The sequence below is a fragment of the Pan troglodytes genome, chromosome 8 (assembly GCF_028858775.2).
Source record: "Pan troglodytes isolate AG18354 chromosome 8, NHGRI_mPanTro3-v2.0_pri, whole genome shotgun sequence".
NCBI lineage: Eukaryota > Metazoa > Chordata > Mammalia > Primates > Hominidae > Pan > Pan troglodytes.
Window position 1 is genome coordinate 48205843 of NC_072406.2, and position 24049 is coordinate 48229891.

Below are 24049 nucleotides of genomic sequence, written 5' to 3' on the forward strand. Positions count from 1 at the left end.
GCACTCCAGCCTGGGTGACGGAGCGAGACGCCATCTCAAAAAAGAAAAAAAAGAAAAAGAAAAGAAAGAAAAGAAGGAATCTATTTAGCAAAGAAAAACCTTGGGAAGTAAGTTGATCTTTAGACATGTGTGAAATAGGATACTTGAGGGTGAGGATAAAAATCAGGGTATTCTAGGTTTCCTGAAGCTGTGTCCTTTTTCCATTCAACTCATCTTTCATCAACCCAAATTTACAGGCCAAATCATTGAAGAATGACAAGTCTAACCTCTAATTACCATGGCGGGTAGAGCGGGGAGGAGATGGTGCACTGTACACAGAGCACCAGGAACCCAAGGGAAGTTAGGGGAGATCCAGGCCCTGAGGAGGGCCATGACCTAGTGATGACACACAAGGGGCATTATTACAGTGTACACAGGGTGACTCTGGAAGGGATGAGTGGGTGGGAGTCAGGAGAGATGTGAGCCTCGTGCCAGGAAGACCATACTAAGGCCACCAGGTTGAGAGCCGCCTGGCTGGGGGGCTTGTCCGGGGACAGCAGGGGCAGAGGCATGGAGGTGAGCTCTGTGTGACAGGAGCCAGGCCTGAGAACGCTTGGGGAGGAGGGGGACTGGGGAGTTAGGAGTCATGTTTGTGAAAAGCTTGCTTGGGCGGTGCACTAGCAGAGACTGCAGCCAGGAGACTTGAGAGGTCAGGGAACAGGGCATGATCTAGAGAAGGTGTGGAAATTGAGAATAGGGCCAGGCACAGTGGCTCATGCATGTAATCCCAGCACTTTGGGAGGCTGAGGTGGGAGAATCACTGGAGCCCAGGAGTTCAAGACCAACATAGTGAGACCCTGTGTCTCCAAAAGTTTAAAAATTAGCCAGGCACGGTGGTGCACACCTGTAGTCCCAGCTACTTGGGGAGGCTGAGGTGGGAGGATCACTTGAGCCCAGGAGTTTGAGGCTGCAGTGAGCTAGGATTGCACCACTGCACTCCAGCCTGGGTGACAGAGTGAGACCTTGTCTCTAGATAAATAAAGAAATAAATGAAAAAAATCACACCTGTAATCCCAGCACTTTGGGAGGCCGAGGTGGGTGGATCACAAGGTCAGGAGATCGAGACCATCCTGGCTAACACGGTGAAACCCCGTCTCTACTAAAAATACAAAAAATTAGCTGGGCGTGGTGGTAGGTGCCTGTAGTCCCAGCTACTTGGGAGGCTGAGGCAGGAGAATGGCGTAAACCCAGGAGGTGGAGCTTGCAGTGAGCAGATATGGCGCCACTGCACTCCAGCCTGGGTGACAGAGCAAGACTCCATCTCAAAAAAAAAAAAAAAAAAAGAAAGAAAGAAAGAAAGAAAAGAATAAATAAATGAAAAAAAAAAAAAGAAAAATAGAGAAAGAAATTGAGAATAAACAAGTGGTGAATAATCCGAATGGCAGAGCCATCGGAAGGGGTGCAGGAACTGTCACAAACACCAAGGCTGTTATTTCACCATCACTTTATGTGCCACACTTGGGGTTCCTTGGAAAAGCAAGGTCCTTGCTCTTCTAGGTTCACAGCCAGGAAATCGTGCAGTGAACCCATCCCCTCCGGTCACGTCAACATCAAGAGCTGAACTGGGACTAGAAGTCATCGCCCCAGAGCTTTTTGCTACCAGGTGAGCCTTGACTCTGTCATTTTCCAGTGCTAAAAATTATTTCCCTTCCTAGAAAAACCTTTTGTGTCTAATAAATGCTTTGTGTTTTAACAGGCAGTAGGTTGTGGGGACTGGCAGTGGAGGAACATACTCATTGAAAATCAGACTAGGGGCTGGGCGCGGTGGCTCACGCCTGTAATCCCAGCACTTTGGGAGGCCGAGGTGGGCAGATCACCTGAGGTCAGGAGTTCAAGACCAGCCTGGCTAACACAGCGAAACCCCATCTCTACAAAAAATACAAAAAAATTAGCTGGGCATGGTGGTGCATGCCTGTAATCCCACCTACTTGGGACGCTAAGGCAGGAGAATTTCTTGAACCTGGGAGGAGGAGGTTGCAGTGAGCCGAGGTCATCATTCCATTGCACTCCAGCCTGGGCAACAAGAGTGAAACTCCCTCTCAAAAAAAAGAAAGAAAGAAAAGAAAAGAAAATCAGACTAGGGCTGGGTGCAGTGTGGCTCAAACCTGTAATCCCAGCACTTTGGGAGGCCAAGGCCAGAGGATCACTTGATCCCAGGAGGCTGACGCTGCAGTGAGCCGTGATCATGCCACCACACTCCAGCCTGAGCAACACAGTGAGACGTTGTCTCTAAAAAAGAAAAAGAAAATCAAACTAACACTTTGGTTTCCTCAGCAATGTTTGCTTAGGAAGTGGCCTGAATTTTACACTTTTTAAAAGTCTTTTTTAGTGACACTAGGTTTGTTTTGTTTGGTTCAGTGATAGGGTCTCACTCTGTTGCCCAGGCTAGAGTGCAGTGGCATGATCTAGGCTCACTGCAACCTCCACCTCGCAGGCTCAAGCGATTCTCCCACCTCAACCCCAACAGGCGCATGCCACCACTCCTGGCTAATTTTTTTTGAAATTTAGTAGAGATGAGGGAGGCAGGTCTTAACATGTTGCCCAGGCTGGTCTCGAATTCCTGAACTCAAACAATCCACCTGTCTCGGCCTCCCAAAGTGCTGAGGTTACAGGTGTGAGGCACTGCTCCCTGCCAACACTAGGTTTTTGATGCCTTATATTGAGACTAATGTTGAGTTGTAGAGGTTTTATATTAATATTAACCACTAAGCATGGGCTGGACTAATTATTTTGGCCTAAAATGATGGTATTCATCTGTTTTGCAAGCAATGAAGCAAGGGCTTTTTTGTGTATGTATAAAACTTCAGTGGAGATTACAGAAAATCCCTAAATGGAAGACTGTGTAGATTGTTTATGTTGTTTAAGACTTTAAAAAAATAACTAGAATGATAGAGAATGAGTCTTGGTCACATTTTATTTCTTAACTGCAAGTTGACTTATTTGGGGTATTTGAATTTTTAAACCTGAAAGCAAGAAAATTACTTCTAGTTAGTTACAAACAAAATAGCCCAAGATACTGTTATATTCTAGAATGTTCTGCAGAAAATGTGGTTTAGGATTTATGACAATGATGAAGAGAATAGCAAGATAGAATGGCTGACCTCTTCCTGCTTCACCTTGTACAGTAGGGAGTCCTTGCAGAAAAAAAACAACCTCGCAGCTTTGAAAAAGATCTGGGATCTAAAGTGAGACGGAGCGCGGTGTCTCACACCTGTAATCCCAGCACTTTGGGAGACTGAGGGAGGCAGACTGCTTGAGGTCAGGAGTTTGAGACCAGCCTGGCCAACATGGTGAAACCCTGTCTCCACTAAAAATACAAAAATTAGCCGGGTGTGGCCGGGTGCGGTGGCTCACGCCTGTAATCCCAGCACTTTGGGAGGCTGAGGCAGGCGCATCACAAGGTCAGGAGATCGAGACCATCCTGGCTAACATGGTGAAACCCCATCTCTACTAAAAATACAAAAAATTAGCTGGGCATGGTGGCGGGTGCCTGTAGTCCCAGCTGCTGGGGAGGCTGAGGCAGGAGAGTGGCGTGAACCCGGGAGGCAGAGCTTGCAGTGAGCCAAGATCATGCCACTGCACTCCAGCCTCGGTGACAGAGTGAGACTCCATCTCAAAAAAAAAAAAAAAAAGAATTAGTCGGGTGTGGTGGCTTGCTCCTGTAATCCCAGCTACCTGGGAGGCTGAGGCAGGAGAATCACTTGAACCTGGAGGTCAGAGGTTGCAGTGAGTCAAGATCGCACCACTGCACTCCAGCCTGGGCAATAGAATGAGACTCCGTCTCAATAAATAAATAAATAATAAAGTGAAGGACAGAATGAAGCCATGAAAATCAGGAGTCATGAGGGCATTTTTCTCAAAATATGGTGGTCCATGTATCCTCAGAGTCAGAATCTTCTGAGATGTTTACTATAAATACATATCCCTGCGTCTCATTCTAGAACTGCCGGGTGAAAATCTTTGGAAGAGAAGTTTGAGAACCTGTTAAACAAGCTCTCCAGGTAATTCTGTGCACGTTCAGTCTGAGAACTGCTGCATCTGAAGAGGTAAGCCCAGACTGCTGTCAAGGTCAATTCTGCCTAATAGAGCCTCTTCCTGACATTCTGCCATTTCCATGACCACTTGGTGAGAAGTACTGCACTTAGCTTTTTCACACTTCTCAAAGTAACAGATTTATGTGTATTCGTAAGGTTCCTTTTCAGTAAGTGAAAATACATCTGGGAAGATTCAGGGCTTCGCATTCATGTTCACATCTAACACCTGATTGAGACAATTGCTCTGATCTTGGGGGGATGTTCAACTTCAGGCAATGTTTTCTCAAAATCAAGTATTGATTGATGGATGGATTTTTAAGGTGAATGTCATCTCAAGATTTTATTAAAATATGGAACTCTTCATGAATTTGCATGTCATCCTTGCCCAGGGGCCATGCTAATCTTCTCTGTATCATTCCCATTCAAATTCGAATATTTAACTGGATGCTTATAAGGAAAAATAAATGTCCACCTTAGAGTTGTGACTTAAGACTATTTTTTGGCCAGGTGCAGTAGCTCACACCTGAAATCTCAGCACATTGGGAGGTGGAGGCCGGAGGGTTGCTTTAGCTGGGGAGTTTGAGACCAGCCCAGGCAATATAGTGAAACCACATCTCGACAGAAATAAATAAAGGCTATTTTAAATATAATGTTACATACATATGAGCAAATATAATATTAAATTCCTTAGTGTTATTGGTGTCTGAATCCAATACAAAATGTACAAATGAAATACAAACAAAACTATAAAACTAATAAAAATTAGAATTGGCAGCACCGATGAGACAGATGGTGTTGTTTGCTAAAACTAAATTGCTCATGTTAGGTTTATAGTAGTAGAAAGATGTAGCTTCAGGTGCACTTTTATTTTTGATTAAAGTAACATGACTGCAGATAAGGTTTTGTTTGCTAAATTGGAATAATTAGACTTTATACTTAACCAAACTTTCCCTAGCAAGCAATCCTTCAATGTCACTTTTTTTTTTTTTTTTTTTTTTTTTTTTGAGACGGGATCTCGCTCTGTCATGCAGGCTGGAAGACAGTGGTACAATCACAGCTCACTGCAGCCTTGATCTCACGGGCTTAAGAGATCCTCCCACCTCAACCTCTCGAGTAGCTGGGACTACAGGCATGAGCCACCACTCCTGGTTAATTTTTGTACTTTTTGTAGAGATGGAGTTTCATTATGTTGCCCAGGCTGGTCTTGAACCCCTGGGTGCAAGTGATCTGCCTGTTTCGGCGGCCCAAACTGCTAGGATTGCAGGCATCAGCCACTGTGCCCAGCCTTCAACACAACTTTTAATGATATTTTTCTGCAACTTTCAGACACCTACAGCCCTCTAGAGGAGGGGCTTTTCTATTTTCTGCAAAGAACAAGATAGTAACTATTTATAGGCTTTGTAGACTAACAGGCAAATTAAGGTATTATATAGGTACTTACAAAACAAGGAAATGTCTTTTTCACACAAGATACTGCTGGACACTGATATCAATCATAGCATAAGATTTTAATTGTCTATATTCATTGCTTGAGGGCATTTATAGAATTTTATTGTATTCTTTCTTTGATATTTGCCTTTTAACACATTACTACACTGCAGATTAATCATTTCCCCTCAAAGGTTATATAGAGGCTCCTCAACAGCACAGTTAAATGGGTTTTGAAATATGAGAATATCCTGGCCGGGCGCGGTGGCTCAGGCCTGTAATCCCAGCACTTTGGGAGGCCGAGGTGGGCAGATGACGAGGTCAGGAGATTGGGGCCAAACTGGCTAACATGGTGAAACCCCGTCTCTACTAAAAATACAAAAAAATTAGCCAGGCGTGGTGGCTGGCGCCTGTAGTCCCAGCTACTCGGGAGGCTGAGGCAGGAGAATGGCGTGAACCTGGGAAGCGGAGCTTGCAGTGAGCTGAGATCGCGCCACTGCACTCCAGCCTGGGTGACAGAGCAAGACTCCGTCTCAAAAAAAAAAAAAAAAAAAAAAAATGAGAATATCCTTTGCACTTGCATTGAGGTATGAAAAATATTGCTGGAACAGTATTGGAAAATATATTCTCTGCAAATTTGTACTGGATGGAGATCTTGCTTCTTGTTTTAATTTTTGACAGCAGAGGGAGTAAATAAAGCGGCTGGATATTGCTTATGGTTCCAACCGCATTGTTGTCATCCAAATGACTTTATTGAATAGCAGTTTTGTATACAACCTCTGTTTCGTCTTGTAGTTTGAGTCTTAATTCATTAAGAAACATTATCAAGTCTGCAGCAGAAGCTACTTTCCAAAGCCATTCAGAATTGTAGTGGTCGCGGAAAGTCCTCATTTAGAAAAATTTGTATCTTAACTATGAGGTTAAAAAAATATTCCATACAATTTTACCACTACAAAACCATCGAATGCTGTGTGATAGGGCAAATGAGGATATTTGCTTCTATTTATGACAAAAATTCACAGGACTGAACACTATTAAGTCCATGAGAACAAATGAAGTTCACTGCTGACACTATTGGTTGAATAACACATGATAGAGTCAAATATTTTTCACATATGTACCTGTTGATGACTAGTACAATGAATACAAAGAAGTCTTCCAACACCTTGAATTTTAAAAAAACTTTGTAAATTTGTTAAACTAGGCCTTTGTCTTCTCCACGTAATTTTTTTTGGGATAGGATCTCACTCTGTCATCTAGGCTGGAGTGCAGTTGTGCTATCACAGCTCACTATAGCATCCAGCTCCTGGGCTCAAGCGAGCCTCCTACCCTAGCCTCCTGTGTAGCTGTGACTACAGGCATGCACCAGCATGCTCACTAATTTCTTTTTTTTTTTTTGTAGAGATGGGTGTGTTGGGGGGGGAGTCTCTCTTTGTTGCCTAGGCTGGTCTTGAACTCCTGACTTCAAGCCATCCTCCCACCTTGACCTCCTAAAGCATTGGGATTACAGGCATGAGCCACCACACCTGATTTTAATCACTATCCATTTTAACACATCTTAGTAGATTCCCCATGAGGGAATCTCATGGTGTTTTCTCGAGTTCTCTGAAAATATTCTCAATTATATTTATTCCATGTAGACCATTCACAGAGGCTAACATTCAGTGACTCAAACCAGGCATTGACTCCTTGAATAAACAACAACTGAATAGTTGGAAATACCTGTTGAGTCATTAGAAGCCAAGGAAAATCACTCAAAATCATTTGCGTTGTTTTAAAATTGGCTATTGATGTTGCTCTCAATATCCTCAACTGTTTGAGCAACTGTTTTTTTTTTTTTTTGAGACGGAGTCTCACTCTGTCGCCCAGGCTGGAGTGTAGTGGTGTGATCTCGGCTCACTGCAACCTCTGCCTCCCGGGTTCACGCCATTCTCCTGCCTCAGCCTCCTGAGTAGCTGGGACTACGGGCGCCTGCCACCATGCCCAGCTAATTTTTTGTATTTTTAGTAGAGATGGGGTTTCACCGTATTAACCAGGATGGTCTCGATCTCCTAACCTTGTGATCCGCCGGCCTCAGCCTCCCAAAGTGCTGGGATTACAGGCATGAGCCACCGCACCCGGCCTTGAGTGACTGTTTTTTACCGAAAAGTGAATAGTCTTCAACTAGTTTATTTTCTCTGGACACATTTCTTTGGCTTCTGAAATTAAATATGATTTAATTAATTCACCATCAGTAAATGTGTTTGCTTGCCTAACAAATGAGCCATTTGGAAATTTATTTTGGCTGCAGCTTCATTTTTATTTTGTTTTAGTGAAAAAAATTATGCTGTAATGAGATATTATTTCTGAAATTTCCTAATTTTTCTGACCGGTTGCTTTCCTGTGAGTTGAGAATGGTGTGATGAATGCCTAGTCTGGTAATGCTGACCTACTATATGTTATTTTTTTCTTTAGCACATAATTCCTTGTCATCTAATTTGATGATAAAATAATTAGGCTGGGTGCAGTGACTCATGCCTGTAGTCTCAGCACTTTGGGAGGCCAGTGGATTGCTTGAGCCCAGGAGTTCAAGACCAGCCTGGACAACATGGCAAGACCCTGTCTCTACAAAAAAATACAAAAATTAGCCAGACATGGTGGACTGAGCCTGTAGTCCCAGCTACTCGGGAGGTTGATGTGGGAGGATCACTGAGCCCCCAGGGAGGTTAAGGCTGCAGTGAGCTGTGATCGTGCCACTGCACTCCAGTCTGGGGGAAAGAGTGAGACCCTGTCTCAAAAAAAAAAAAAAAAAAAAAGGAAAGAAAAAAAGAAAAAAAAAAGGTGTGTTGTTTAATTTCTATGAATTTTCCAGTTTTATTTCTGTAATTGATTTCTACCTTTATTCCATTGTGGTCAGAGAGGATACGTTGTATGATATTTTAAACAATCGACCGTTGGGTTGTGGCCTAACAAAGGGTCTACCCTGGGTAACTTTCCATGTACACCTGAGACAAGTGTGTATCCTGTTGTTGTTGGGTAGACTGTTCTATGTCTGTATATGTCTAACAGACAGACAGTTGGTTTATTTTGTTAAATCGTCTATTTCCTTACTTATCTTCTGTCTGGTTGTTCTATCCATTATTGACAGTGGGGCATTAAAGTCTACAACTGTTATCCTAGAACTGTTTATTTCTCCCTTCAAGTCTATTAGTTTGTGCTTTACATATTTTGATGGTCTGTGAGGTGCATAGATATTTATAATTTTTTTTTTTTTTTGAGACAGAGTCCCGCTCTGTCACCCGGTCTGGAGTGAAGTGGCACGATCTCGGCTCATTTCAACCTCCACCTCCCAGGTTCAAGCGATTCTGGGACTACAGGCACACACCACCACGCCTGGCTAATTTCCGCATTGTTTTAGTGAGATGGGGTTTTATCATATTGGTCAGGCTGGTCTTGAACTCCTGACCTCAGGTGATCCACCTGCCTCGGTCTCCCAAAGTGCTGAGATTACAGGCATGAGCCACCACACCCAACAAATGTTTATAATTTTCAGAGACGTTCTCTCCCTGCTGCCCAGGCTGGAGTGCAGTGGCATGATTAAGGCTTACTGTGGCCTCAACCTCCTGGGCTCAAGTGATCCTCCCACCTCAGCCTCTCAAGTAGCTGGGACCACATGCATGTGCCACCATGCCTGGCTAATTTTTAAAATTTTTTGTAGAGATGGGATTTCACCATGTTGCCCAGACCGGTCTCGAACTCCTGGGCTCAAGCGATTTGACCACCTCAGCCTCCCAAAATACTGGGATTACAGGTGTGAGCCACTGCCTCCAGCCATATAATTATTAAATCTTCTTGCTGTACTGAACCTTTTTATTAATCTATAATGTCTTTCTTTGTCAATTGTAACTTTAAAAAATTTAAAGTCTATTTTGTCTAATATTAGTATAGCCATCCCTGGCCTATTTTACTTACTATTTGCATGGAATATCTTTTTCCATTTTTTCACTTCCAATGGATTGTGTCTTTGGATCTAATAAAAATCATCTGAAGATAGCATATAAGTGGATCAGGTGCTTTATCTATGCTGCTAATCTCTGATTTTTGATTGGAGAATTTAATTCATTTACATTTAAAGAGATCACTGATAAGGTGGGTTTTCTGTCATTTTGCTATTTTTTTCTATATGCCTTATAACTTTTTTGTCCCATGCTTCCTGGTTACTATCTTTTGTGTTTACTTGATTTTTTATAGTGGAACATCTAAGTTAATTTCTCATTTCGTTGTGTGTATATCTACAACTATTTTCTCTGGTTACCATGGAGATCGCATTTAACTTCCTAAAGTTATAAAATTCTAATTTGGATTTATACCACTTTAACTTAACATACAAGGGTGGGCGGCGGCTCACACCTGTAATTCCAGCACTCTGGGGGGTCAAGGTGGCTGGATCACAAGGTCAGGAGTTCAAGACCAGCCTGGCCAGGATGGTGAAACCCCATCTCTACTAAAAATACAAAAATTAGCTGGGTGTGGTGGCGGGTGCCTGTAATCCCAGCTACTAGGGAGGCTGAGGCAGAGAACTGCTTGAACCCAGGAGGCGGAGGTTGCAGTGAGCTGAGATCGTGCCACTGAACTCCAGCCTGGGCGACAGAGAGAGACTCTGTCTCAAAAATAAAACATTAAAAAAAAAAAAAAAATTCCACTCCTTTATAGCTAGGTCCTCACTCCTCTTGATTGTTGGTGTCACGAAATTACATGTTTATAATGTGCTGCCCCAAGCCATAAACTAATAATTATTTTAAGTGCATTTGTGTCTTAAAAGTAAAAAACAAAATGTGGAATTACAACTCAAAGTTATGATAATACTAGATTTTTGACTAATTTTAAAAAATGTATAGTCTCTTAAGAGACTATCATATAGTCTATCATATAGAAAACAAAAAGTGAAGTCAAAAACCCTTGTTACAATAATACCACCTTTTATAATGGCCCATGTATTTACCTTTATTGAAATCTTTGTTTCTCCATATGGCTTCCAGTTACTGCCTAATGTCCTTACATTTCACACTGTATGACTTTCTTGAGCATTTATTGTGGGGCAGGTCTAGTGGTAATTCTCTCTTTCTTTTCTTTTTTCTTTTCTTTTCTCCTCCCTCCCTCCCTCCCTCCCTCCCTTCCTTCCTCTCTCTTTCTTTCTCTCTCTCTTTCTCCCTTTCTTTTTTTCCTTTCTTTCTCTCTCTCTTTCTCTCTCTTTCTGTTTTTTTTTTTTTGAGACAGGATCTCGCTATGTTACTCAGGCTGGTCTCAGACTCCTGGGCTCGGGTGATCCTCTCTCCTCAGTCTCCTGAGCAACCAGGATTGCAGGCACATACCACCACACCCAGCTCTCCCTCATTTTTTATCTGGGAAGGTCTTAATTTCTCCCTCACTTTTGAAGAACTGTTAAGCCAAATACAAGATTCTTGTTGTTGTTTGTTTTGCTTTCTTTTAGCACTTTGCATACCTTGGCTCACTGTCTTCTGGCCTGCAGAGTCTCTGGGAGAAATGTGCTGACAGTCTTATTGAGAGACCCTTGTATGTGATGAACCCCTTCCCTCTTGCTGCTCTCAAGATTTTCTCTTTGTCTTTCAAAAGTCTGATTCTAATGTGTCTTGGTGTGAGTCTCTGAGTTTATCTTACCTGGAGTTTATCGAGCTTCTTGTATGTTTATATTCATATCTTTCATCAAGTTTGGGATGTTTTCAGCCATTACTTCTTTGAATATTCTCTTGGCTTTCCTCTTCTTCTTCTGGGATTAGACTTCCACAATATGTATGTTGGTCTACTTGGTGGTGTCCCACAAGTCCCTTAGATTCTGTTTACTTTTCTTCAATCTTTTTTCCTTCTGTTCCTTAGACTCAATAATTTCCACTGTCTTTTCTTTAACTTTACTGACTCCTCCTTCTGCCTGCTCAAATCTGCCTTTGAATCCCTCTAGTGAATTTTTCATTTTATTGTGCTTTTCAGCTCTAGAATTTTTTTGTTTCTTTGGGAGGCAGAGGTTTTGGCAGTGAGCCAAAATCATGCCACTGCACTCCAGCCTGGGCGACAGAGTGAGACTCTGTCTCTAAATAAATAAATAAAACACAGTAACTCTGGAAATCAGATTCTCAGAGTTTGCTGTTCTTTGTTATGGTTTTTGTTTATTGTTGTTGTTGTTAACAACTGCCTTTGTGACAAGAAGTCAGGCTGAGGTGAAAAGCTGATGTCTTCTGAGGCCTCTTCTGAGCCTGCGCCTTTCCCTGGGCAGATGTGAGTACTTCCTAATTTTCCCTGTATATGCAGTTGCTTTTGACTATCCCAGACTTTAGTATCTGACTCCCAAGGGGGAAAGAAAGAAAAAATGAAGGTGGGGGAAGGGCACTGGCCCTTCATTTCCAGAGGAGGAGGGTCTTGCCACAATGACAGAGGTGCAACAAAATCGTCCACCTGCTTGTTTTTGCCTCTGTAATCAAAAGCAGCAACCAGTGATTCTGATATTTGTGGAGATTCCTAATAGTTGGAGGACAGGGCTTCTTTGCCGACCCTGGCTCCTGCAAGTTGGTTCAATCTGCCTTAGAAACACATGTGTGGTGCAGTGGCTCACGCCTTTCCCAGCACTTTGGGAGGCTGAGGTGGGCGGATCATGAGGTCAGGAGTTCAAGACCAGCCTGGCCAACATAGTGAAACCCTGTCTCTACTAAAAATACAAAAATAAGCTGGGTGTGGTGGCATGAGCCTGTAGTCCCAGCTACTCGGGAGGCTGAGGCAGGAGAATCGATTGAACCTGGGAGGCGGAGTTTGCAGTGAGCTGAGATCGAGCCACTGCACTCCAGCCTGGGTGACAGAGAGAGACTGTCTTAAAAAAAAAAAAAAGGAAACACATGCACTGCTGCCTGCCGTGGGGAAAGGTGGTGAGGAAAAGGGTAGCTGCTACCGCACCAAGAGCTGAAATTGACCAAAATTAACCACAATTTACCATCTAAGTCATTCTTCTGAAAGCTGTAAGTCTTCAATAGATTCCAGAGTTCTAAAACAGTTATGACAAAGAGATTCTGCCCGGGTAATTATTATTGAGATAGGGAGACCGATTCTTGGTGCTTCCTATTTGATCATCTTTCCAGAATCCTCTGTCCAGGCCTTTGTTTGAAAGTATAGCTTTAAATCTTGTTATTTTTCCTTGGGTGGGGTTTTATTTTCAGCCTTATTTATTCACTGTGGCCTTGACTTCCTAGAGTCAAGTGATCCTCCCACCTCAGCCTCTTGAGTAGCTAGGAGTGCACCACCATGCTTGGCTGGTTTTTAAATTTTCTGTAGAGATGGGATCTCACTATGTTGCCCAAGCTGGTCTTGAACTCCTGGGCTCAAGCTTCACAAAGTGCTGGGATTATCAGCAGAAACCACCACACCCAGTCCTGGTTGTTTTTTTTTTTTTTTGAGACAGAGTCTTGCTCTGTCACCCAGGCTGGAGTGCAGTGGCATGATCTTGGCTCACTGCAACCTCCACCTCCTGGGTTCAAGTGATTCTCCTGCCTCAGCCTTCCAAGTAGCTGGGATTACAGACACACGCCATCATGCCTGGCTAATTTTTTTTTTTTTTTTTTTTTTTTTTTTTTTTTTTTTAGAGACGAGGTTTGGCCATGTTGGCCAGGCTGGTCTCGAACTCCTGGCCTCAAGTGATCCGCCTGCCTCGGCCTCCCAAAGTGCTGGGATTACAGGCTTGAGCCACTGGACCCAGCCCCAGTCCTAGTTTTTTTTTTTAATGTAGAAAAGAAAATGTGGGCTCTTCTTAAGGAAATTTTACGCATAATCAAACTACATACTTTTTTTTTTTTTTTAAAGGGACCCTGGGGCATCCCATTGGCTCAGAAAAATCACTTGCTCTTCAAACTCTTACAGCCATTTTCTATTATACTAATGTCCCAGGAAGAAAGCAAAACTACCAGGGTCAGAGAAAGCATGGCAATCTCTAAGTTGGGACTAAGAATTTGATCCTGTTCATGCTTTGTCTTTCTACTTCCACCTTCAGTGCCTTTTTCTGTTCTTTTCTGGTGCTCTCTTTTCTCTCTTTTCTCCTCTCCCCCATGCCTTTTGTGGTATCATGCTACCTCATCCTTCCTATCATGACCAAGGCATTTGATGAACTCATTCCTGCCAGCTCTTCTCAGAGTCTGAGTCAGACAGGACCACAGGGAGAAAAGACTCTTGAATCATGGGACTTACATTTGGGTTAAAGCACAGACCAAATGCTGTATGTAAGAGCCTACCTCTGCAAGGCTGCCCCTGCTCCCACTATTGCACCCATCCTGCCAGGGGCCGACTGGGCTGACACCATCATTCCCGTCACTCCCACCACTCCCCTCCCCTCCCAGAATTGCAATAGTATGTCACATCTGGGACCCCGATCAGGGATCTGGGAAGTTGAGAAAGCATCCAGTTGGCAAACTAAGATATGGGTTTCACCCTAAGAAAAGAGTTTTAAATGCTGGCTGTGCATGAAAATTGCCTGGGAAACTTTAGAAGAATGTAAGCGCCTGTGCCCCATCTGAGGTCAATCAGGTCATTTGATGTGGTTTAGAATAACTGCCCAGTTAACATTGCCAGGAAGGGCCTGTCACCAGGACATAACTTCTCTTCTCCACATCCAAATCCTGACCAACGCGTAATGGAAGGGACTTTTGGGATCCTTGAGTTACATCAGAAGCTGATAGTTCCATTTAAAGATTGTGGCAGTTCCTGCAAGGCTTGGTGTGTTAAGTGTGTGAACAGTGGCCCGGGTTCTGTGGCTCAAATCTATAATCCCAAAACTTGGGCAGGAAGATTGCTCAAAGCCAGAAGTTCAAAACCAGCCACGGCAACCTTGTGAGACCCCGTCTCTACAAAAAATAAAACAATGAGCTGGGCATGGTGGTGCACACCTGTGGTCCTGGCTACATGGGAGGCCAAAGTGGGAGGATCACTTGAGCCCAGGAAGTTGAGGCCACAGTGAGCCGTGATTGTGCTACTGCACTCCGCCTAGGTGACAGAGCAATAATCTGCCTTAAAAAAACAAAAGAAAACAAAACAAAACTGAATAGCTTTGGCAGGTTGAGGAAGGAGGATCGCTTGAGGTCAGCAGTTTGAGACCAGCCTGGACAACATAGCAAGACCCTGTCTCTGAAAAAAAAAAAAAAATTTTTTTTTTTTTTTGAGATGGAGTCTGTCGCTGAGGCTGGAGTGCAGCCTGGTGTGATCTCAGCTCACAGCAACCTCCGCCTCCTGGGTTCAAGCGATTTTCCTGCCTCAGCTTCCCAAGTAGCTGAGATTACAGGCATGTGCTAACACACCTGGCTAATTTTTGTATTTTTAGTAGAGACAGGGTTTTGCCATGTTGGCCAGGCTGGTCTCAAACTCCTGACCTCAGGTGATCCACCCACCTTGGCCTCCCAAAGTGCTGGGATTACAGGCATGAGACACCACACCTGGCCTACAAAAAATTTAAAAAATTAACCAGGCTTGGTGGCTCATGCCTGTAGTCTTAACTACTCAGGAGGCTGAAGCAGGAGGATTGCTTGATCCCAGGAGGTCGAGGCTACAGTGAGCCACCATGATGCTGTTGTATTCCAGCTTGGGTGACAAAGGGAGACCCAATCTCTAAAAAAAATTAACGGAATATAGATAACTGAATAGGCCAGGCACAGTGGCTCATGCCTGTAATCCCAGAACTTTGGGAGGCCAATGCAGGCAGATGACCTGAGGTCAGGAGTTCAAGACCAGCCTGGCCAAAATGGCAAAAACCCGTCTCTACTAAAAACACAAAAATTAGCCAGGCATGGTGGTGCATGCCTGTAATCCCAGCTACTTGGGAGGCTAAGGCAAGAGAATTACTTGAACCAGGGAGGTGGAGGTTGCGGCGAGCTGAGATGGTGCCATTGCACTCCAGCCTGGTCAAAAAGAGCGAAACTTCATCTCAAAAAAATAAAATAAAATAAAAAGAGAGATCAGGAGTTCGAGACCAGCCTGGGCAACATGGCAAAACCCCATCTCTACTAAAAATACAAAAATTACCTGGGCATGGTGGCGCATGCCTGTAGTCCCAGCTACTTGGGAAGCTGAGACAGAAGAATCTCTTGAACCCAGGAGGAGGAGGCTTCAGTGAGCCAAGATGGCACCTCTGCACTCCCACCTGGACGACAGAAACTCTGTCTCAAAAAAAAAAAAAAAAAAAAGAATAGTATGAGTGTCACACAGAAGGTCAACATGAGTCATTTTATTTTATTTATTTATTTATTTTTTTGAGATACAGTCTCACTCTGTTGCTGCAACCTCTGACTCCTGGGTTCAAGCAATTCTATTGTCTCTGCCTCCCGAGTAGCTGGGACTACAGATGCACGCCACCACGCCTGGCTTATTTATTTATTTATTTTAATAGAGACGGGGTTTCACCATATTGGTTAGGCTGGTCTAGAACTCCTGACCTCACGTGATGCATCCACTTCGGCCTCCCAAAGTGCTAGGATTACAGGCGTGAGCCGCCGTGACTGGCCAGCATGAGTCAATTATAAACTAATTATATCATTGATTGATATTGGGACTGGGGAGTCTAAAAGTTTGGATTATCTTGGTATTGACTTCCTTTAGATTCTCTAGAAAGCATCTTGAAGAAACATTATACTCACCTTAGGCTTCTCTTAACCAGTCTTTTCTCGGAAGAGTTTTAAAGTACCTTGACTCAATCCACAACTTGAGAAAATATGGAAGAAATGAAACATGAAAAAAATTCTCACTCTAAGAACAGTGTTCTAAAAGGAAAAAAAAAAAAGGTCACGTGTGGTGGCTCATACCTGTAATCTCAGCACTTTGTGAGGCCAAGGCAGGAGGATCACTTGAGCCCAGGAGTTCAAGACCAGCCTGACTGAGCAATATAATGAGACCCTGTCTCTACAAAAAATTTAAAAATTAGCCGGGCGCAGTGGCTCACGCCTGTAATCCCAGCAATTTGGGAGGCCGAGGCAGGTGGATCACGAGGTCAGGAGATCGAGGCCATCCTGGCTAACATGGTGAAACCCCGTCTCTACTAAAAAATACAACAAATTAGCCGGGCGTGGTGGCGGGCGCCTGTGGTCCCAGCTACTCAGGAGGCTGAGGCAGGAGAATGGCGTGAACCCAGGAGGTGGAGCTTGCAGTGAGCTGAGATCGCGCCACTGCACTCCAGCCTGGGCGATAGAGTGAGACTCCGTCTCAAAAAATAAAAAATTAAAAAAAAAATTAAAAATTAGCTGAGTGTGGTGGCATGTGCCTGTAGTCCCAGCTACTCGGGAGGCTGAGGTAGGAGGATTGCTTCAGCCAAGGAGTTCAAGGCTGCAGTGAGCTATGATGGTGTCACTGTACTCCAGCCTCAGTGGCAGAGCAAAGACCCTGTCTTAAAATAAAATAAAATAAAGAAAAAGGGGAGGGGAGGAGAGAGGAAAGGAAAGGGACAGAAGGAAAGCAAAAGGTAAAATACATCATTAAAGACATTTTTACTTTCTTTTTTAAATTATTTATATGTATATATTTTTATTCAATTTTTATTTTAAGTTCCGGGATACATGTGCAGGGTGTGCAGATTTGTTACATAGGTAAACACGTGCCATGGTGGTTTGCTGCACAGATCATCCCATGGCCTAAGTATTAAGGTCAGCACCCATTAGCTATTCTTCCTGATGCTTTTCCTACTCCCCCAACAGGCCCTAGTGTGTGTTGTTCCTCCCAATGTGTCTATGTGTTCTCATCATTCAGCTCCCTCTTCTAAGTGAGAACATGTGGTGTTTTGGTTTTCTGATGCTGCATTAGTTTGCTGAGGAATGGCTTCCAACTCTATCCATGTCCCCGCAAAGGACATGATCTCATTGCTTTTTATGGCTGCGTAGTATTCCATGGTGTCTATGTACCACATTTTCTTTATCCAGTCTATCACTGATGGGCATTTAGGTTGATTCCATGTCTTTGATATTGTGAATAGTCCTGTAGTGAACATATGTGTGGCACGTATCTTTATAATAGAATGATTTATATTCCTTTGGGTATATACCCAGTGATGGGATTGCTGGGTCAAATTGTATTTCTTTCTTTTTTTTATTTTATTATTATTATAATTTAAGTTTTAGGGTACATGTGCACAATGTGCAGGTTTGTTACGTATGTATACATGTGCCATGTTGGTGTGCTGCACCCATTAACTCGTCAGGTCAAATGGTATTTCTGCCTCTAGGTCTTTGAGAATCACCACACTGTCTTCCACAATGGTTGAACTAATATACATTCCCACCAACAGTATAACAAGGTTCTTTTTTCTCTGCAACTTCACCAGCATCTGTTGTTTTTTGACATTTTAATAATAGCCACTCTGACTGGTATGAGATGGTATCTCATTGTAGTTTTGATTTGCATTTCTCTAATGATCAGTATTGTTTATTTTTTTTTCATATGTTTGTTGGCCACATGTATATCTTTTGAGCAGTGTCTGTTCAGGTCCTTTGCCCAGTTTTTTGTTTTGTTTTGTTTTGTTTTTGAGCCAGAGTCTCACTCTGTCACCCATGCTGGAGTGCAGTGGCGTGATCGCGGGTCACTGCAACGTCAGCCTCCCAGGTTCAAGCGATTCTCCTGTCTCAGCCTTCTAAGTAGCTGGGATAACAGGTGCCCACCACCACACCTGGCTAATTTCGCCAAGTTCGCCAGGCTGGTCTCAAACTCCTGACCTCAGGTGATCCACCCACCTTGGCTTCCCAAAGTGCTGGGATTACAGGCTTGAGCTACCGCGCCCGGCCATTTGCCCAGTTTTTAGTGGTGGTGTTTTCGTTTTTGTTTTTTCTTGTAAATTTAAGTTCCTTGTGGACTCTGGATATTAGACCACTGTCAGATGGATAGGTTGGGAAAATTTTCTCCCATTCTGTAGTTTATCTCTTCACTCTGATGATAGTTCATTTTGCTGTGCAGTTTTAATTTCTTAAAGGGGGAGGGATGATAGCAAGAGAATCCTTGTGTCTCTACTTTTAACAAATGGTGATGAAATATTTGGGGACTGCCTGCAGTGAAAATCTTCACAATCAAACGACTAGGAATAGGGTGAGGGTATTAGTAGACTGGTGACCTATTGCGATGGACATAATGTGAAGAAATAATTCCGGCATCTTATGTACTAATCTCATTCTTTCCTTGTCAAAGGAAAACAAATTAGATAAATAAAGAAGAAAGCTGAAGATTAGTGTTCTTTTTAACTTGACAAATAATGATGTATATGTTTATGGGTGGAGATTAGGGTTTCTACAGTTGTTTTAGTTGTGAATTTCTGGGCCTTTCCACTGTCATTTATTAAACTTCACTTTGCAATTTTCGTGCATAAATCAGTTACTTCTGTGGAGGCCTCTTGCCTGCAGTAAGCCCTGTGCGCTAGGTCTTGACCGTGCAGCCGGAGTTGAGAGCTGGGGGAGACAGCAGCGAAAGGCCCACGCCAAGCGCCTGAAGGTGCCGCTCCCGGCCGGCTTTGAATGAGGAGCCGAGGATGCACACAGGCGTCCTGTCACTGAAGCAGGGCATGGGTTGCCTTATTTAGTGAAGTTTCCTTAGTAGTTAAGGAGAAGGGGGCTTTTCAGGGGATGGCTCTCCAAAGCACATAGCTTCTGAAAGGAGCATAAAGGAAGGTCTAGTGGGTTGGCCAAGGTGGGGCAGATAAGAAGCCCGCCAGCATGTCACTGGCATGCTTGCTGCCTCCCACGCTGTCAGAGTCACACCTGCAGGCCACCGGGAGAGGCTGTGGATCACACAGCAGAAGCCAGCCCCACTCTTTACATTCTACAAGCACAGTTATTTTAAAATTTAAAATTCTAAATGACATAAGCCATCCCTGGGTTGTTATGAAGAATAAAAGATGACAGAAAAGAATTTACATGTATCTCCACGAAGCTTCTCTTTTTTTATTTACTATTATTATTTTTTGAGATGGAGTCTTGCTCTGTCCCCCAGGCTGGAGTGCAGTGGTACAATCTCGGCTCACTACAACCTCCACCTCCCAGGTTCAAGCAATTCTCCTGTCTCAGCCTCCCGAGTAGCTGGGATTACAGGCACGCACTACCATGCCCGGCTAATTTCTTTTTTTTTTTTTTTTTTGTATTTTTAGTAGAGACGGGGTTTCACTATGTTGGTCAGGCTGGTCTCGAACTCCTGACCTCAGGTGATCTACCAGCTTTGGCCTCCCAAAGTGCTGGAATTACAGGCATGAGCCACCACCCCTGGCCCCAGATAACGTCTGAAGTGAGAAATGTAGCATGATTTTTTGATCACTCGGTGGAGGAATTCCATGTAGCAGACTGATTTAAAACATTCTCTCTCTCACGCGTGGACACAGGCACACATTTCTCCTGTTCTATTACTTCCCCATATAGAGGATCCTCCTGTGCTGCAATGAAAATACTTCTCATTAACCATAAACGAACCGAACAGAATGTAACAAGAGCCCTAATGCAATGTCGGGTCACAGAGATAGCCCTACAGTGGGTGATGCGGGGGGAATCGTTAGCATCAGTAAGGGTGTCATTAAGCATTCTTATTTTTTACTTGTATAGATTTAGAAAGTGTTGACTTGATTTGAATGTAATTCATTCCACTTTCTAGGGCTCTGCTTGAAAGATGACCTACTGTCGCCGGGTGCGGTGGCTCACACCTGTAATCCCAGCACTTTGGGAGGCCGAGGCAGGTGGATCTCCTGAGGTCAGGAGTTCGAGACCAGCCTGGCCAACATGGTGAAACCCTGTCTCTACTAAAAATACAAAAATTAGCTGTGTGTGGTGGCAGGCACATGTAATCCCAGCTACTCAGGAGGCTGAGGCAGGAGAATCGCTTGAACCTGGGAGGCGGAAGGTGCAGTGAGCTGAGATCGTGCCATTGCACTCCAGCCTGGTGGATAAGAGTGAGACTTCTGTCTCAAAAAAAAAAAAAAAAAAAAAAAAGACCTACTGTGGGTAATGAGGGCACATAGAACAGCTCTTTCCATAAGAGAGTCATTCCAGGACGGGTGCAGAGGGGTGCACCTGTAATCCCTCCGCTTTGGGAGGCTGAGGTGGGAGGATCACTTGAGCCCAGGAGTTTGCGGTTGCAGTGAGCTATCATTGTGCCATCCTACTCCAGCCTGGGCAACAGACAGAGATCCCATCACTTAGAAAAAAAAAAAAAAGAGGGTCATTCCAGCCTCATCCTTGGGCTTTTGTGGGAAGCTCTTCCCTGGTGGGCCTCTTTCTTCTCCAATTCTCCTTCCTGTTGACATGCTCAAACACTCTGGGGCTGGCTCATTCTTTTGTTGCCAAATGAGGAACAGGCTAAAGAGCCCAGCGTGGAGCTGTCACCCCATTCTGCTGGGATACACAGCTGACAGTCCAACATGTCCGTGGTGGTGGGCATGGGGGTAGATTTGGTCTGAGTCTGGCAGGAAGCCAGAGGAGAGGTTCTGACAATAATATAGATGTAAAAGGAAGACGATGGGGCCCTGGTTGCTCCCTCTTGTGATAGAAAACACTGCTTCCAAGTATCGATTCCCAGGATGAAAAACCAAAGAAACTAATAAAAAGGACAGTGTGGGCATGAGTGCTGCCCTTTTGTTCCTTACATGTTCCTGCTTGAGTTATGCAATGTCGGGTAAATAGCTGAGTGGTGGAATAAAGTCACTGATTTACAAAGTTGAAAAAACTGATGGGTTAATCCATAGCTGAAAAAGTGAGAATTATTTTTGAGATGGGGTGTTGTTGGTGGCTGATGTGATACTTCAGTTCTTATCTTCTTTTTTCCTTTTTTTTGAGACAGAGTCTCATGACCAGACTGGAGTGCAGTGATGCAATCTTGGCTGGCTCACTGCAGCCTGCGCCTCCCAGGCTCAAGGGATTCTCCTGCCTCAGCCTCCCAAGTAGCTGGGATTATAAGCATGCGCCACTACACTCGGCTAATTTTGTATTTTTAGGTTGGTCTCGAACTCCTGGCCTCAAGTGATCTGCCTGCCTTGGCCTCCCAAAGTGCTGGGATTACAGGCATGAGCCGCTGTGCCCAGCCAAGTTCTCCACTCTTCTTTTTTTTTTTTTTTTTTTTTTGAGATGGAGTCTCACTCTGTCACCCAGGCTGGAGTGCAGTGGCATGATCTCAGCTCACTGCAACCTCCGCCTCCTGGGGTTCAAGCGATTCTCTTGCCTCAGCCTCTCAAGTAGCTGGGATTACAGGTGCCCGCCACCATGCCCGGCTAATTTTTGTATTTTTAGTAGAGATGGGGTTTTACCATGTTGGCCAGGCTGGACTTGAACTCCTGACCTAGTGATCCACCTGCCTCAGACTCCCAAAATGCTGGGGTTACGCGCCCGGCCAAGTTCATCACTCTTAAATTCTGCCTTCTACAAAGTACTAGAACATGAACATAATTCAGACAGGTTATTTGCCACTTTTGAACATATGACCTTTCTTGTAGTTTCCAACAAGATATTCCTCATTTCCACCTAAGACCTCATCAGAATGACCTTTATTGTCCATATTTCAACCAACATTTTGTTCATGATCACTTCAGTAATCTCTGAGACTGAAGCTTTCTGTACAACTCTCCTCTGCTTCTGAGCCCTTACTCCAATTGCCCTTAATGACTCATTCAGGGTGAAAAAAGGAGTAAACTCCCTCCAACAAGCCCTTTGGTAGGGGCACCCAATCCCATTCATGAGGGTTCGCTCTCATGACCCAGTCCCCTCCAAAAGGGTGCACCTCTTAATAGTGTTGCATAGGAGACTAAAATTCACTTTAGTCTAATGAATTTTGGATGGGACAAAAACATTCAAATCTAGCACAAATAGAAAAATAGAAGAAAGGGGAGGAATTACCAATGTGTCCTCCATGACTCACATCCAGTGACATCAGACTTGTCACTTTCTTGTTTCAGGGTTGATAAACTAATTGTAGAGACATTTTCAGATTTTGTTCTCACTATGCAAAAATTAAAATTTTAAAATAACATATTTTTGATTTTTGCCTGAATTGGTGCATGTGCTGGAAGTGTGAGTGCTCCAATTTGCCCAGAGTCCACAACAACACCTGCCAATCATGCCGTCCCTTTTTTGTTGCTCTAACTTCAGTGTGTAGCTGAATCTCTACTCCTTTTCACAATTCTTAGACACACTCAGTTCTTTTTTCTTTCTTTCTTTTTTTTTTTTTTTGAGACAGAGTCTTGCTCTGTCGCCTAGGCTGGAGTGCAGTGGCGTGATCTCGGCTCACTGCAAGCTCTGCCTCCCGGGTTCACGCCATTCTCCTGCCTCAGCCTCCCAAGTAGCTGGGACTACAGGCGCCCGCCACCACACCCGGCTAATTTTTTGTATTTTTAGTAGAGACGGGGCTTCACCGTGTTAGCCGGGATGGTCTCGATCTCCTGACCTCGTGATCCACCCGCCTCAGCCTCCCAAAGTGCTGGGATTACAGGTGTGAGCCACCAAGCCCGGCCTTGGTATATTTTTATTGAGTTAAAGTTTATAGCAGTTTCTGGCCTGACATGTAAGGGATTAGAAGTCATGCTCTGTCATAACAGGTAAAAAGCTGAACAAACTGAAAAATCAACAGCTCCTTTTAGATCTCTCAGAGAAGTGAAGTCACAGGGAAAACCACTGTCCCCAGAATTGAAGAGACAAACAGGCAGTTATGGAAAACCACAACTTAATAGAGCAGAAACCCACAAACAAAAATCTCCCCAGGAATCAGCTCCAGGACAGGAAAACTTGAACTGCAATGGGTGGATTGCTGAAGGTTCAGTGTGGAGAAGCCTGAGAGTTAAAAACTTCAGGGGGAGCCATTCAGAAAAGAGTCCCACACACTCCTTTGAATTTACCTCCCAGAGCTCTACCAGGTCCTCACAATGAAGGCTGAAGAAAAATCCCCTGTGCTTCTGGCAGGGGAAAGGGAAAGTCTCCATTCTGAAATACCCGAGCATTCTGTTCTCAACAAGGCCAGCCCTCAGGAGAAACTATTTTACCACAGCCTAACCTGCTAGGCTTTTCTTAAAGACAGGGTCACCCAGGCTAAAGTGCAGCCTGACTGCTGTCCTCTGAGAGGAGAAATCTGAGCTTCCCACTCTGCACCTCCACCATGTGTCTTTGCAGCTCATTCCCTCCTTCACCGATGCCAGAGTGGCCCCTCCAACCCCACTGGGGCTTGCAATCCATTTCCTTGGCGCTTTGCCCTCTGCCCCCCTTGGCAACCCCCTTGGGTTCCACAGTGCATTATTATAATTAACCTCTGGCTTACACCCTCAACTCACATGCTCCTTTCTTTCTGTTGTACTTGAGGTACAATCCTGGCCCCAGTGAAAATACCACTAATGGCTCACTCTTCACTTGCACTCAGGCAGCTGAAGCCAAATGGAGAAAAATGCAAACCCATGATGACCTAAAATGTATGACACTGTCACAAAGTGTCATAAATCTCTCTGTTTTTTTAGACAGAGTCTCGCTCCAGGCTGGAGTGCAGCGGAGCGATCTCGGCTTACTGCAACCTCCGCCTGCCAGGTTCAAGTGATTCTCTTA

At 44.1% G+C, this 24049-nt stretch overlaps 1 protein-coding gene and 1 pseudogene across 10 annotated transcripts in view; one reads left to right on the top strand and one right to left on the bottom strand.

The window, feature by feature from the left end:
* The first annotated feature begins 390 nt into the window (after positions 1-390).
* Positions 391-24049, top strand: part of CCNY (cyclin Y) — a 326218-nt gene continuing 302559 nt past the window's right edge. For 4 of the 10 annotated variants that reach the window (XM_063781646.1, XM_063781653.1, XM_063781647.1 and 1 more), the window contains exons 1-3: positions 417-555; positions 1537-1642; positions 3981-4085. The gene's annotated coding sequence lies outside the window, so the exon portion shown is untranslated. Of the gene's footprint in view, positions 556-1536; positions 1643-3980; positions 4086-24049 lie in introns of all 10 variants that reach the window. The other 6 variants (XM_054660993.2, XM_063781652.1, XM_063781655.1 and 3 more) reach the window with 3 other exon arrangements.
* LOC112204621 (U6 spliceosomal RNA) lies at positions 4418-4512 on the bottom strand (annotated as a pseudogene).